Consider the following 17513-nt stretch of genomic DNA (forward strand, 5'->3'; position numbering starts at 1 on the left):
ATTTTGGGATCCTGGAGTCTGTTAGCTGAGCTGGCTGGCTACCTCTGACAGTTATCTAGGAATAGATTTAACAGATTTATTTAGGAATAATCTATTTTTTAATTACAGCGGCTTTAATCAGCATAGTTGGTCACATGACTAAACCTCTTGTTTTTTATCTTGTCATTTAGGATCAGAACTTACAATGTCAATACACTGTCAGAAATTGTCAGTAGGATGGGAGATTTATAATTTCATCTTACCAATGGTAGAATCTGCTTTTATTAATAATCAAATATTTTCTAAATTCCTACTTAAAGATATTTCTTAGATCATCATTCAGTACTATAAACCCACAGTGCTCAGCAGGGACTGTTTGTGTCTCTTGGCAACTGTCAAACCAATCAAAAACCCATATATATTTGTCAATATACTGGAACATGTACTGAATATAAAGATTTCGTACATAAATACAGAATTGGTGGCTGCTGTACTCTCCCTGCTTTCAGTCTGATTCAAACCCAGAACCATTTTGCTGCCTAAAATCTCATGTTCCTGTTCATACTGGCCGTTGAGAGGGAATTAAAAAACTTGAAGACACTCTCTTCATCTGACTAATCCAGTCTGCTGAAGATTAACTCTGGAATGTAGATTTTGTCCCCCACCACTTACACTGGAAGCACATCAGCAGGAATCTGATGAATGATTCCAGCAAACACAACCTGCCACAGTCTTCATATGGGCACCTTGTCACTGTTTAAAGACAGACCTGAAAAACATTGAACTGATCCTTTAAATATCCTGCTAGAGCAACACATTAATTACATTAAAACTGACTCAGCGTAATTTAGTCAAATGACCCAAGCAATTAATAGGTAGTTAGATTGATTTGGTGTCAAGTATCCAAAGCCGAACACATCAGTGTCAGGAGCTGTGACTGAATAACAACTGGGAGTAGAATCCAGGCGTAAAACTGTACTGTACATACTGCAGTTAGAAAGTTGGGTAAAATCCTCCCCTGACTCTGCAGAGGCTTGAGCTGCAGTGAGAGACATGAGGTGGCAGGAGGAAGCTGCTGAGGAGAGGATGAGACAGAATCCATATACTGAATACCTGCTCTGTCTGTCTGTCTTCCTCCCTTTTCTCCTTCCGTCCTTACTTCCTTACTGGAACATTCTTTATTGTGTGAAACATACACATGTGCTGCAGCCACACAAAAGAAACACATTTACTTATCGCAGCATTTACGTTTACTGTTTAAGCAGCTGGCGTCTCACTCAGTGTAGCTGTCGCTATGCCTCCTCAACGCTGTTAACATGATTTCACTACTGGTAGTCCTTCATGTTGCTGGAACAGACTGCAAAACATCAAGCTGCTGGCAGAAAACAAGTGCTCTCCAGCCAAATGCAGTCGCAATGCACGTTGGGACCAGCGTGCGGCGCTGTTTGGCAAATTTAGCAATGCAGGGGTTTGGTTGTTTATTAGGCTGAGAGAAGAGAAAACTTGAAGGGAGCTCTTGTGTTTCTAGCACAGAAAGACATCAAAATGGCAGCCATGTGTATTTACTGTTTTCACTCAACAGGAATCCGCACATTCACATATAGTTTTAATGAAAAGAGGTTATCAATATGTGATGGTTAGTAATCCTCTGTGTTTTATGCTTGACTTGATGAACTGATTACAGGAATGGCTTCTGGGTGGCTGACTGGGTCATATTTTAGTCATTGATGCCCATATCAGGAATAATCTAAGATAACAGACTTCCTTCTCTGTGTTAAATGTCGCATTGATGCACACTCCCATCATCACCACCACCATCACCAGATAAAATTAGATTGCAATGTCCTCAAGGTCCATGGGGACACAGTTATATAATCAAATATACAGGCAGAGGGGGGCGGGGGGTGGCGGCTTTGAGGTTTGTGATACAGGGCCTGGATTGTTTAAATATACATAGTCATAATACCATTGATGACAAGGATGTGAAGACAGAGGCAATGGATGAAAGCGATGAGAGAGAGAGAGAGAGAGAGAGGCAGAGGATGGGAGAGGAATGAAAAGCAGAGTAAGAAAGCAGAAAGAGCCTCGCACATATGTAATGATATACGGACAGAGAAATGGAGACGGTGGATAGAGAGTAAGAGACATCCCTGAAAGCCCAGCAGAGCCATTCATAATGAGGGAAGGACAGGACTCGCAGCCAAGAGAGAGGAAGGCGAAGGGACGCGAAGATAGAGAGAGGAGAGGTGGTGTGGGGTAGGGGGGGAGAAAGAGGAGGGCGGAGGGTGACTCAGAGGATGGGGGAGGGAGGGTGGCGGAGGGATGAGAGGGGAGCGGAGGAGTGGGCGGGAGGGGAAGATGAGGGCTTTTCTAGCACAATAAGTGGCACACAGGTTAGAGGGAGTAAACAAGGCTGCTGGCTCTGATTTTCGGCCGTGACGCAGTGTGTCTGTCAGGGCGTGGGCTTGGGCTTATATGGTGTTGCAGTATGTGTGAGTGTGTGTGAGAGAGAGTGTGCACGGTCGAGTGTATCCCTGTTGTATAAGCATGTGTCTATTTTAGATACATGTGGCTGTGTTTACATGCAAGAATGCTTATTTCTTTTATAGTGCCATTAAAGGCTCTATAACAAACACCAGACAGACATTAGCTCTACTATATGAATACAGAATGTTTATATATGTGTATGTGTGTGTGTAGTGGTATGTGTGTGTTTATATTGTGCCTCTGCTCTTGTGTATGTATGGATGTTTACATTTTTCTGGCTCCGCTGTGCCTCATACGAGGAAAACGATGCAGTATGTTATTTTTGTCTGTATGAGAGTGTTGTGCTAAAATGCGTGTGTACGTACGTGCTTAATAGTGTGCGTCGTCCAAGGGCATTTTTTTTTTTTTCCAGTTTCAAGCCCGTTCTTCCTCTCCTCTCCTCTCCTCTCCTCTCCTCTCCTCTCCTCCCTCCTCTGCTGAGTATCAGTCTGAGCACAAATCAGTGTGTGTTGCTGCCAGCAGCACTGCAGTCTCCCAGCTCTGGTCCTGCACCGCTTACTCAGCACTCCGACCCCTCACTTCCCAAAACAACCCACTGGGACACAGACATGCACACACACTCAGTATATTATCAGTGTTTACCACGTTATGGTACCGTCTACTATAGACTACTCTACACATGAATATGATCTAATAATCACATACTGTATGCAGTGTATACAGCCCTAATAAAAGAGCTGGACAAAACATTGAAAAACTTAGAAACCGAACTAGAATAGAAATGGAGAATAAACACCTCTCAATAAAATGCAGTGTAGTTCAATACCACTGCAAACTACAGCCTCAATAATAAGCATGTAGTTACTTATATATCCAACACATGTCTCCATACGGCTCAGCCATAGGATTTATGGCTGCTGTATTGGATGGCATTTGATTTTACAGGCGTACCTAATAAAGTGGCCACTGAGTGTAGTTGCCAATTATTTGCTGGCGATCGATTAATTGACAGTTTTATCTCTAATGTGGAAAAACCTAATATATCCATACTGTAAATCTTATAAATATTTATTATTATTATTATGAATTATAGTGTTTCCCAAGTCATTTCATTCTCAGTACTGCAGAGGGAAGGAATCATTTGGTAAGTGGTCAGCCTTTCTATTTTGGATCCAGTTAATTAAATTCATGACATTGGATACAACACATGTCCATAACTTTAAAAAAAAGTTAGATGACAAAATATATTTTCACAGTTTCAGGATTAGAGGAAGAAAGAAAATCCATTTCCTGTAATTTCACGGTAGGGTGGATTCGGCGTTCGGGGTGTCTGTTTCCCAAAAGAGCCAATAACTGTAAACATAGTAGCAGGAGTATGGAAATGCTGTGTCTAGTGAAACAATGGAGGTGTTGTACAGATGCTGGTTTACCATCCATTATTGATGAGGGAGTCATGTTTCACACCAGCCTGACTGGCTGCTGTATGTGTGACACAACAGGACCGCATGTGTGTGTGTACGTTTGTGTAAGCATTTTTTATAGTTTTGTCTGTGGATGTTTGGTACCTGTGCAGGTTTACTGAGTGAGCAAATGTATTTGCATTTTGTGTGTGTGTGTGTGTGTGTGTGTGCGTGTGTGTGTGTGTGTGTGTGTTGCAGTGATTCATCATTCATTAGTGCAGCCTTGGCAGTGCCATAGATCTCTTCAGCTTTCCAAGCTATAGATTCCAATTTGCTGCAGGCCTGGGACTTTTATTATGAGGATATTGATTTGAATTTCATAGTGAGCCCAATAACGCTGGGTGGTAAACAGAGGACTGTGTCTTGGCTCAGATAAACAGACCAATTCCTGGGAAAGAGACCAAAAACAGATACAATAAATATCTCACAGGATAGATTACAGCTGCATCTTTTCACTGACTATACTTCCTTCATATAACCGGGGCTTCAAAAGGTGTTAATTGTAAAAGATCAGGAAATGCATGTCACTTTATCTCCATCTTTTCTTCTCTATAGTTACTGAAGAAATATAACCGAATGGGAACGAAGTCCTATCGACACTGTAGAGCGTAGAGTGATTTTGGTTAGCATCGTGAAAATACTTGAGCTACTGAACCCTTTGATGTTATAATTTATAATGCTGTTTCTGTAAGGGATACATTAGCATAACCGGACTCTTCTTTCCCTGCCTTCTATAAATTGGAGAATCAGAAGTTTCCTCTTTCCTAAAAACAGCTCATTAGTGTTGCTGGCAGTGATCAGGAAAACCAGAGGGGGGCCATTAGCCTAAAACCACAGTAGTTTCTGCCTCTTTTTATTTTTAGTGTACAATTTTGGAATTGTTTTAGTCTGCAGTGTCTTTGTGCAGCATTGATACCTTAACACAAGCAAAGTTCGACTGAAACACAAACATGTCAAAGAAAGTGTGTGTGTGTGTGTGTGTGTGTGTGTGTGTGTGTGTGTGTGTTAGTAGTTCTGGGAGGCTGTAATAAACAGACAACATATTTTTTTTCACAGTAGATCACAGTATTTTATTATACTGAAGGAAAGAGTATAATTGATATTGGACCTTTGGAAAGAAACACTCTTTTTCTGTCCTGCTTTTTCCATTTGTATTTACTTTCTGTATCTTTTTATTCTTGCACAAACCAATATTTTTATATATACAATGGAAAAAAATGTGAAAAGTGTTGCTCATAGTGATTAACCTAGAACATTATCGCCAAACTCTGCAGCTCCGCTTAGATCTACTGAGCATTTTAGCTTATTGTTTTTCTTTTACAACCCACAACTTCAACCTTTGGGTTCACTCTCACTGCTCTCGTTTCCATCTCCAGCCCTAAATGTCAAAGTTAGCAACTAGCTTGTCAATGCAATGGACTGTAAAGCAGCTGAAGGAAAGGATATTTTTCTTAGGAGCTGGTGGAGACCAAACCGGAGCTGCAGAGAGTGAATTTTAGAGTTAGACCAAGCAGGTGGTCAGAAGCACGTCTCCTCTCTGTGTCTGCTAGATGTGTAAATAAGCAACAATTTGCTAATGTGCTCACCATATCAACTTCATAAGGTGAGAATATGTCAAACCTGTGTGTGCTGCATGTTGCACTCGCTCTAATAACAAGTTTCCTATTGGGGTGAACAAAGCTTTAAACTGAGCAGAAATACAGTAATACACTAGATCTGGTTACATGGAATTTACAATATTATCAAAGCATTATAAAGTGCCTTTTTATTTCACAAATTTCATATTAATTTTATATCAAATTAGTGCCTGAGATGCTCCCACATCCGTAACACATCCACTGTTGTAGAAAAGTTTAACAGCTGTTGTTATGTCTTTTCATTTGGCTCCGTTTTATACTGCAGTATCATCTGCGCCCTCCCCAAACTGACTCCTTCAGTCCTTTGGAAAAAAAAAAAAAAAAAAAGGACAGGAGAGATGGGCTCAGTTTCTCTCTCTCACTCATGCACACACACATTCCCTGTTGATTAAGGCCTCCTCAGTGGCCAATCGCTCAGCCGTAGTTGGATTCTTGAGCAACAAGGACATTTTAATCAAACTTTCCAACCAGGAAACACAGTCATAAAATATGAATGTTATATAAGGAATTGTCAGCAGGACTTTCTGATAAGCACATAAATAATACAGATGAATGTTATGTAAAACGGGAGGGTGACAAGGAGAGAGAACAACTTTTAGAAATCCTTGTGCCACTCATGCATCAACATATGACTGGTACCAACTTATTTCTTTCAGGATAAGTAAAGATGTCAATAATCATATTCAGATTTCTGACTTTCACATCAGCATCCTCTTTATTTTGAACATTTTCAGATTATGGATGTGTTTTGTTGTAAGACAAACACTCAGTTTTCTCCTTTCTGTTTGCGTTTGTCTTGTAAAATATCAGAGGGCCTAATGAGGAGTTTTTGTCACTTGTGATTAAGTTTCTCATTAGCATTATTTCCCCTTAAAGCTTCATCATTCTCACTGTATTCTCTCACTGCATGGTAATGATGCTGCATCCATAGCTGCTGTTTGCTACAGCCGGAAAAAGCCAAAGATGCCAAGAGAAAACAATTAACCAGACACCAAACATCCCTGCATATTCATATGCTCCTGATGTTATCGTGTGCGCCTGTAAAGATAGAAATATGCTGCAGGGTGGAGCGGAGACGCAGTGGGTGTAGGTGTGTTCCCTCACAGTCTGTGGAGGATTACAAGGAGTTAATGTGAGCAACAGAGGAGAGTGAGGTGACTAAAAAAGAGGATCTGCAAGGGGGTTATGGTAGGTCAAGAGAGGGGAGTTGTTGTTTTTCAAGTCAGACACAATAGAAGTTGAGGTGAGATTTAGCTGAATTCAGAAGCGTCATTCCGTGTGTGTGTGTGTGTGTGTGTGTGTGTGTGTGTGTGTGTGTGTGTGTGTGTGTGTGTGTGTGTGTGTGTGTGTGTGTGTGTGTGTGTGTGTGTGTGTGTGTGTGTGTGTGTGTGTGTGTGTGTGTGTGTGTGTGTGTGTGTGTGTGTGAGCAATGGAGGGATAAACAGAAGTAGTTATGAAAGGGTGCATTTTGAAAGAATTGGCCTGTCATCGCTGCGTCAGGAAATTTCAAGCAGCGGTGACAGGGTGACAGGAAGGGGATCGAGATGATAAGGGGGAGGTGGCCGTGGGGTGTGAGGAGGATTGGACGCAGCAACGAAAGGGGGGTAAAAGAAGGGGGTGTTTTCCCAAAACTGGGCAGCCACTGCAGAGCCTGAAAGTGAGGAGTTTCTTTTTTGCCAGAGATTTGTTATGCTGGTGCTGCTGCTGCACCACTGAATCAATGAGGAGAGGAGGGGGAAGGAAAGGAGGAAGGGGAGGAGGGTCAGCCTGGTCGGGGTTGTTCACTGCAGTGGAGACTTTTTTTGTCCTCCCCCTCCTGCTTCACATTGATAGACCTTACCTCTCTCTCTCTCTCTCTCTCTCTCGTCTGCTGTCAGTGGAGTCTCATCTATCCGTCTTTGCTTGACTCTGTGTCTCTCTCTGTCCTCATCCTCATTTTCCTCCAGGCGGGACCCTGCTTTCTGATACCTGGCGCCCCGCTGTCCAAAACTAATCTGGCAACCTCTGGTGAAGTTGTCTCAGAGTCAGAGATATTGCACACTTAGCCAAGACCTGCACTTTTTCTTTTTTTTATTAGCTGCATCAGCGTCTGCCAAACAGTAACTTTGCACAATTGCACAAAACTTCTTGAGTTTGTCTGGGAGGTAATCTAAGGGGGTGTACGTAGGGGGTGGTAGTACCCCCCCCAAAACAAAGAACAACAGCATCAGTTGACTCAGCAAGTGCCCCAAAACAACATTTGTTTACATTCAAATGACAGCGCCCCCTAGTGGCCGTATTATTTATGGTGGGAGCAAAGTCAGGTGTCCATGTAGGATGGAGGTCAGGGTGGGTGAACAAACATCGGTGCTGTTTGTGCAGTGTTGTTTTTTAAAGCATGACCACGGTCGTCCCCTTAATGCATGTTCATTATTGTAATCATGATGACGGCCCCAAAACCTTTAACCATGCTGAACCGCTATCTTTCCCCAAACCTAACCAGGCTGTTTTGTGCCTTGTCAGCCCATTGCAGGGTATGATGTATAAATATAGGTGTGGTTTCCGGCGTTTAAGCAGGTTGACCGATGATTATTTCTATAGATAGTCTGTTATATAAGCCACTGTACATCTACGACAGTTACAGTCGCACATAGAAGAAGTCATCTTAAGTTTACAGATTTTAAATGTGGGAATAAAGGGAACACAAGCTTGGGTTTATGAATCGGTATTGGGCTTGAAAAAGTCGGTGCCTCCCTAATATGCAAAGCTGTGTAATCCCAGTAGGTAGTAGGTCACACACACTGATCGTGTGGGTCGCCTTTCACAGCCCTACTGATGATGAATAATCACGGTGATTTTACTATGAGCCACACTTTCCCAGTGCTGATTCATAAAGAACGACATGAATGTGGTGTGTATGATGTGCTTCTGGTCGTGTTTGTGTGTGCGCCACATGAATTGCTTAGCTAATGCATAATACATTACATGCACAATACTCTTATTAATTCATTTGGCAACAGAAGACTTAAAGGCTGCGGTTTGTGTCCAGCACTTAATGTGTGTGTGTGTGTGTGTTTCTGTGTTTCTGTTTCAGCGAGCGTGGTTTGGACTCCCCAGGGAGGGAGAGAGACACTGACAGTAAAGAGGGACAAGGCAGAGAGAGAGAAAGCGAGAGAGAGAGAGAGAGAGAGAGGGGGAAGCTGATAGAAAGGAGCAGGAAACCAGACCAAACATGGGCACAGGTGACGCACAGAGGATACCCAGTTTCCATAGCAACAGGCAGGTGCAAGACACTGGGTGCTAATCTAGCTTTCGATCTGCTGAGGTGAAACATTTGCATGCACATCTCAGTGTGAGTAGCCCAATACACACACTAGCACAGGAACAGAGCTATGTATGTGCAAAACAAAGACACACACACACACACACACACACGTGTGGAACCACACTGAGATGAACCATGATAAGGGTGCTGAGCACAAACCAAGACTACAGAATGTATCATGAACATGTGAACATGCACATGTACCAGAACGCTGACCTTACTGACCCCACACACACACACACACACACACTGAGAAACACCTGACACACTGAGGGATGGGAGGAGGATGTAAGGGAGTTGACAAGAAGGGGAGAGGAGGAGAGGGATGAGGCAGGAGGGTGAGATTAAAGGGGAAGTGGTGATGGGGGAAGGAGCGTTGATCCGCACCCTGGGGGCAAAATATGTGATGATGAGGAGGGAGAAGACAGAGAGGAGGAGAGCAGGCGAAGCAGAGGAGGTTATAACATGGTGAGGGGTGACAGAGAAGAGAGAGGTAGAGAGGGAGGAACATGAGAGGAGGGGCTGAGAAGGGGAAGCACAAAGCAGGAAAAGTTGAGGACATGAAGGCAGTTTTATTCAGTTTTGGGTCCAGAAATTCCTGCAGGTTCTTTTGAAAAAACGACTCTTTTGCAAACGAAACAAAGAGCTGCTTTTCTGCCCCCACTGTGTAACCATGTTATTGGCGTCCTTTCAAATTACCCTCATGGCATAAGTTTTTGTAGTATAAAACAAGACTAACAGTGTATCAGCATGCTAATATTCTCACAATGACAATGCTAGTCCACTAATGTTAAAGGGTATAATGTTACCATGTTCACCACCTTAGTTTAGCATGTTAGCATGTGTGTTTGTAAGTATTTGGTAGGTAGATTGATGACCGTGGCGGTGGATCACTAGAGCTGCACCACTAGTGTGAATTCTGTTCAAGTGGTTACATCATGAAAACGGCATTCTTGGCAACATGGAGCACCAAAAGAGCGTCCTGTCAGCGGCAAGAAGCCAGTTATGCCAACAATTTAGCTAGCTAGCGAGCAGGTAACGTAATGTTAATGCAGGAAATGTGAGATAATGAACACGGTGAACACGACCGCATTTAAAGGCACGATCCGTCTATACTAACGCTCTTGCTCTGTTGACAAACTTTTTAGTGTCTATACTTTTTCAGTTCCCCCTGTAGTTATCTGCATCCAAGCATTAGCTCAGGAAGGGGGTGCTGTAGGGGCTGCAGCCCCCCCGCGGGCCACATTGAGACATAATGGAAATAAAATAATGGAATAATTTTACCTTTTTGAATAATCTGATAAACATGATTTTTTTCTTTTCATTTGGAGTGCTTGTGGATGCATTATTCTGTTGTACATTTGTACGGTACATTTGCATATATATATGTGTTTATTAGTATCCTGACGTGTCTGCGTGCCTTCACCTCAGCTAAAAGTAGAAAATACAAATAAAATAGCTTATTTCTTTCCTTTAAATAGTCAGAGACCAGTGAAAAATCACCTCTATTGAAAATAGTGAGAGTGAGGCTGCATGTTAAATTTGCACGGGTTCATTCATGCAGGCTTTTCACAGATTTTTAAGCTGGCTGGAAGCTTTTTGTCCGTAAATCCAGTGTTTTCATATTTTATTGAAACAGGATCTCTGTGTTGTCTTGTGCACACAGAGCAACAACTAACCCGCTATCAACCTGTGGAGGTAAAAACAAGCAGTCTGCCCGCTGTAGATAAAGTGGTAGCAGCTGCTGATTCAGACAGGATGGACATCTGTCTGAAACATGATGTATCATCGACATAACATGTTGCTAATAATATTAACACCAGGGTCTAAACCACATTTACATGCTCAGCCTGTATGTTTATGATTTTGTTGTTTTCAATTTTGCAGTTTTGACTGAGACAACAGCAGCTGAGCTTGTTTCAGGTTTGAATATTCTAGATTTTATGGATATTGTTTATTCAGCTGTAATATTGAATTAATAATTAATATAAGTTTCAGATTGAACTACAGAAAATGCACATCTGTCATTTGTTTATTGTAAGCATAACCATGTGCGTGCACATATCCAGGGCAGCTGCCCCACTGATAATATGTTCTCATGTGATGCATCCACATACATTATAACATCAGAGTCACAGTGATGATCCAAGAAACTTGTACATGAATATGAATGCATTTGTTTTTACCCTGTGAAATATTCTCTAGTTGCCGTAACAACCACAGAAAAGTCTTATTGTCCCTATCTTGACCCAGAGCTCATTGCATTTCTCTGTTCACTGGGCATTTCAACCCCAGTCATGCAGCAGGGCAATCTCAGCTGTCCAAACATTCACACACACACACACTTATGTGCAATTTATATTTGCACATATGCACATAGAGTACGCACATTTTGAGTTCAGTCGACAGTAATGTGCCACTTCCTGCGAACTAGCCAGGAGGGACATCAGATTCTGGGCCAGTGCACCCTCGCAACTTCGTTCTGGTTATTTCCTTCTCCTCTCCTGCTCTCTGTAATGTTGTTTCATTACCTTGTGTTATATTACTGCATGTTACATTACCGTATCGATCTTATCTTATGCAACACCACCCAAGGTTTATGCATGTTTGGTTGAATTAGATTAGGACACTTGAAAACTTACATAACCTTATGTTGCGTCATGTGGTGCTCTGTTTTTCTGCTCTGTCCGGCTGCTTCTCCCTGTTCTGTCCTCTTCTAGTCCGCTGGTCTCTGCTCTGTTGTATTTGATTCTTGCACAATACATACCATGGAAAGCATTTTATGTGCTGCACCAGCGAGAGGAGAGGAGAGGAGCAAATTGAACCATAAAGGAGATGGAAACACAGTGAGGAACATAATCAGGGAAAATGCAAACAGAGGAAAGAAAATAGAAAAGCCAAGGATAGAAAAGACATGAAAAAAGAGGGCAATGAGGTGTAGAGCTGCGGGTCGATGCAGATCGATTCTCCCTCTGACAACTATCCTCACCATCGGATAGTAGACCTTCAGTCCCACACTTATCAATGTCGCCACTCACTCCGATCTATCAATACCTCAATTATCAGATTGAATATCACTCTCCCCAGTGGGCCGGATGGGGCTGAAAGCTATTCTTCATGCGCTGCGTGTCTTTCTTGATGTGCATTTGCTCACGGCTCAGCGCCTCTGTAAAGACAAAACAACACGACAGGCCTGCAGGTAAACAGAGATAATGAAGTCTGTTAGATATTTTATGAAACATTTTAGTGCTGAAATGAATAAAACAATGAAAAAAAAAAAAACAATGATCAGTCATATAAAGTACATTTGCTGTGCTGTACTTAAACATACTTCTAGTACTTCAGTTGTATGCACTATATTATTTTGTTTTATTATTCTGCATTTATCTGACAGCTTTAGTCAAATTACTGATTAAGGTTTACACAGAGCGTGATGTGGATGTTACGCAGAGCCTTGACATCATATTTGAGAGATAACAGCAGCACATTAGGGTAAAATGCAGATTTCCTTTAGCCTGTGTGAACGAACCACAGGAAACACAGACATGGAGACGTAATGTCTAAATCACACGAGGTCCTCTGGCAATACTGGTCCTGTAGGAATAGGGCTTTTGTAAATGGACTCAATGGACCCTGGAGCTTAAGGTCCTACTTAGAAAATAGTCAGTCAGTGATGCGGTCACCTTATGGGTATTACATGCTGCTGTTATATATCATTACAGTACTGTGTTTGGTTTGAATCAGTGTATGTGTTTATTCCTTCAGATGGTTTAATAGTGTCAGATAGTTTAAAAACTAGTGAAGCACTCCAGTGTCCCCTTAAAAGTCTGCTCACATAATAATGTATCAGAAATGAAAATCCAATCATGTTATATGTTCTGTGTAAGTACATCATAAGATATGAGCCATTCTTCCTGCATAGAGAGCAGTTGTTATTTTGATATTTTAAGCCTCTGATGATAATAAATATAATTAGACAAAGCTTTAAGCTGGAGCTAGTAATTTAACATTGCCACAACCTGCTGTCATTCATGTGACAAAACTACATTTCATTGCATGTAGTCGTGTAAGACAGACGTACACATGTACATGAGGTATTAATGGGGATGGAGGGAATATTCACATACTCACAGTGAAAATACTCTCCTGTGAAAACCCTGCATTCAGAACATTACTTCACTAAATGTATTATGAGCAACATTTACGTTATATATCAAACATGTTTATAAAGCAGAAAAAATGGTCCTGTGAGTGAAATATTATTATAGATTATATTTTTGGATTATTATTATTGATGCATTAATGTGTGCGCAGCATTTTAATGCTGTAACTCATCAAAGTGGAGCCAGTCTTAACTACTTTGTAGTTTTTCTGGATTGGGTTGTCATATTTCATAGATTCATTACATAAACACACTCTTACGCACACACACACACACACACACACAAATATAATTTAAATGCACCTACTTCTATTTAATGCAAACTTAATCAGGTGGAATATGTCAACGTGGCAACCAAATCATATGAGATGCACTGTCGTGACAAGCTGTCCACAGACTGATGAGACAGAGCTCTAATAGTGTGTTTGGTTCGATGACTAAGGGCTGATATTTGAGGGAGAGGAGCGACAGAAAGAGAGAGAGAGAGAGAGAGAGGCACATTTTAGTGCTGAGTCACAGCAAGGCTGCTGCTGCTGCTGCTGTTGCCGCCGCCGCCGCTGCTGCTGCTGCTGCTGCTGCTGCTGCTGCTGCGGCACCCTCCCCCACACTGAACCACACAGCCCGGCCGACTGGCTTCATCTCTCATCCTGCCCTCTTTCTCTTCATACACTCACACAGTCCCCTCTCTGTACATCCACATGTAGTGTGTTCCATCTCTGCCTCTCCTCAGTTTTTAATGTCATATTTCTCTCTGTCGACTTCGTCCTTTCCGGATTGTTCGCGCCTCTCCTCTTGTTTCTGGCCTATTGTTTTGGGGGTTTTTCGCCTTGTCACTCTTTCGCAGCTCACCCCCATCCTCTCCTCTTCCTCCCTCCTTCTCTGAGAAGTTTAATTAAGAATGAAATCAGTCAGAGAGGGAAGGGGAGATCAGGGTGCGCGAGCTTGTCTGCTACAGGGTTGATAATGCTGCAGCTAATCTCTTCCTCCACTTGCTGTGTTTTGCTCTTTGACCGTGAGATGAAGCACCACTAAAGCCAAGCTCTCCATCCCCTGAGTTCCCCAGACACTTCACACACACACACACACACACACACACACACACACCTCCCTGCAAATACCACTCTGACTTCAAAGGCCTCTCCTGAAAACTTAGTCATTCTCTTTAATCTCTGCAAAAAGCGAAACTACAGCAAGCTTTAATGGATGAAAATAAAAAGGAAAGTGAAGAAAGGATGAGTTGTTAAAGGTTCTCTCAATGACAATGTTCAGTTTATTTATTCACCTCTGCATAAAAAGTATCTTACCACCTAAATGCATTATATTATGCTCATATGCTAAATGACAGTGACCACATGCACAATAACCTGCAGTTTGAAGACTTTGTTGAAATGTTCAATCTGGAGGATTAAATGTGACAGACAAGCCACAGCAGTGCCATGGGGATGTTTCTGGCAATGAGCTGATAATGCCTGGTTCAGACTGCTGATAACCCTGTTAGACAAAAGATAATATTAATTTGAAATTCTTATTGTATTAATAGAAGAGCATTTAGAATGGGATTAACCTGAATGAGGTCTGAGTAATATTCCCTCACAAATGTGGTACTCTGGGAGAAAGAAGGGGTAGATTTTTTTTTTTTTTGGAATATGCTGAGTCACTGGGTGGTGTTAAAGAATGCATAGCATAGATATCATGCATGTGTATAATCTATGTACTGGTAATATTACAAATCAAAAGAATGATGAGACTGTAAAATAGACTGTAAGCCTGGGTTTTATCGCAGTCTTTGTTTATCTGCTCACTTTGTCAATCAATTCTTTATTCAATTTATTCCAGAGTTTTTTACGACATTGAACAGCTGGTTTGTCATTTTGAGTGAAAGAGCTGTTAACTGTTAATCAGTCTTGGTTTCAGTGAAGAGTTTTAGTGTCCCATAATGACCCAAAGGCTCTCTCAGAGGCATTTTCACCTTGATAAAACAACTTTATAGGAATCATCGACTACTTGTAATTTTGTGGAAGAGAAGTAGTGAATGAAACCTTAATAAAACCCACAGCTGAACGACAAAGTGATTGATCTGATCTGGTTGCTTTACAGCTTTTTTAGCCAGGCTAGCGGCTCTGTGGGGAGGCTGGTCTGTCCTTCAGTCCATCACTTTGTTTTAGACTGAAACATCTCAACAATTTCATGGATCACCATGAAATTTGGTACAAATATTCATGGACCCTTGAGGATGAATGCAAATTACTTTGGTGATACCTTGATTTTTCCTCCTGCTCCACCATTAGGTTGATGATGTCCCTCATCACCTGTCCTCTGCATCGCTCAGCCCCTTCTCACTCCCCCCCATCACCTGACTGCCCCGCCCATCTACACTCCTGTTCCCACTTACCTCATCTCGTCACTGCTGATGGGGTAACGCCTCTAACACACCCACTAAAGAGAAAATGTACCTCAAAGCCTGTTGCAAACAGGTTCAACAAATTTTAGGGGAACATGTCTCTCAATGCAGAAACCATAGCAAAACAATGCGCACTGTTTTCAGACCGCCCCTGCTCCCTTCCCCACCTCCTCCTCCTCACCTACATCTTATTCCCTCTTAACATCCACCGGTCATAGTTGACCAGAATATGGCCGTAACAGCCACATATGACTGGTGTGTGGTCGTTGTTCTGGCCTTTGCTTTCTGGCTTTGATTATCAGTAGTCTGCTAATCTGTTAACTGCGTTTCTCTGCTTTCAACTGCCCTCCCAGTTTCGACCGTTCCCTGCTCCACTATTGCTATACGTCTTTTGTACCTTCATTTTTGTAATTAAACCGTTGAACTGCAGCAGGTTTGCCCCAGCTGACCTGCTTGCACCAGTCGTGACAGACGTTTGTGGTTCGAATCAAACATCTCAACAAATATTGGATGGATTGCCATAAACTTTGGTTAGTTTAAAGATTCATGCCCCCTCAGGATGAATAACGTGACCCCTTAACTTTTCATCGAGCCGAATACCTGCAAAACTAATTACATGCCCATCAGCCTCAGCTGTACTTTTTACTTTGGGTTAATTCACAAATGTTTTTGCGCGACTTTGTTGAAGACTCGATTCTGATCTGTCGATAACGACATTCTATGGGTTCTTATTTCTGTGTAGCAGAGCGCTGCTATTGACCACACTCTGATAGCGGAAGCAAGAAAATCATTTTTAAATCACTAAAATTGTTTTTAAGTTAGTATTTTGTATCAAATTGTTGATTTCTTTGAAGTATGCAGGCATCTAATATGTGAGATATTATAAAACAAACCCCTTCAGGATTATTTAAGTCCTGCGTCACCCTGGCCAGCCCTTACTTAGCGTGCTAACACACTAAACTTAGATGGTAGACGTGTCATTATACTTGGCCAAATATTCACATTAGACCCCCGGTTGATGAATGTGTGAGCTAATAAACCTGAGCCATGATTTTATTATCATATCACCTCATGATATCCTACTCTAAAAGGGACCATTACCCTTTTAATGATGTAATGATGCATTTACTGGATGTGTTGTTGTGCTGACACACCATGACCTGCCTCAGAGAGACCCTTAGAGGCCCGCGGACCTCAGTTTGAAAACCCCTGCTAGTCTAACCTGATCCTACATGATTACTGCTGCCTTCCAACAGAACCACAGTCCTCCACTTCCATCCATTCTTAATTCGTTTCGTTGTGCTCCTGTAACATTGTTTTAGAGGAGATTGAATGAATGAGTGACCTGTGGATTCATTCTCCTCACTTTCTCCACACACACATCTGAGCACACCTTGAACGAGACACACACACACACACACACACACACACACCCACCCCTCGCAGGCATACATGGAGTCAGTACACGCTCCCCTGTGCTCCCTCCTCTCTTTTCTTCTCCTCTGGCTCTCCTCTCCAAATGGATTTTTCATGCAGAGTTATCATTATCATTAATTTAGCAGACAGGTTCGCTTCAGAGCAATTGAAGACACATTTGTTACAGTGCCAAGCAGCGGCAGCGCTGAAGGAGAAGGGTGGGGGGACATTCCCACGCTGCTGAGCCCACAGACGATTCAGTGTGGACATGCTGAGAAAACATCAATCGGTCTCATTCACAGTAATTGATCAGAAATACAAATCTCCTGTTGTAATCCTTGTGGTTAGGCCTCTTCACATGAAGCACTGATTCTTTGGGTATTTGACTATGAGGGGAAACAAACTCACTCACATAAATCATGGCAATGACACAATGTAGTACTTCAACGTTACAGGTACATTTCTGTATAGATTTATTTATTTTATTTATTTAACCTTTATTTTACCAGGTGAAATCAGTTGAGAACAGCTTCTCATTTACAATGATGACCTGGTGAGAGGCCCCAGCAGAAAAACATACAAAAACAAAACAAGACGAAACAAAGCAAAGCAAGAGCAGATAAAAGGAAACAGTACAGAAGAATCCAAGACTCACAACCAATGATGA

This window comes from Pempheris klunzingeri, chromosome 18, assembly GCF_042242105.1.
Source record: "Pempheris klunzingeri isolate RE-2024b chromosome 18, fPemKlu1.hap1, whole genome shotgun sequence".
Lineage (NCBI taxonomy): Eukaryota > Metazoa > Chordata > Actinopteri > Acropomatiformes > Pempheridae > Pempheris > Pempheris klunzingeri.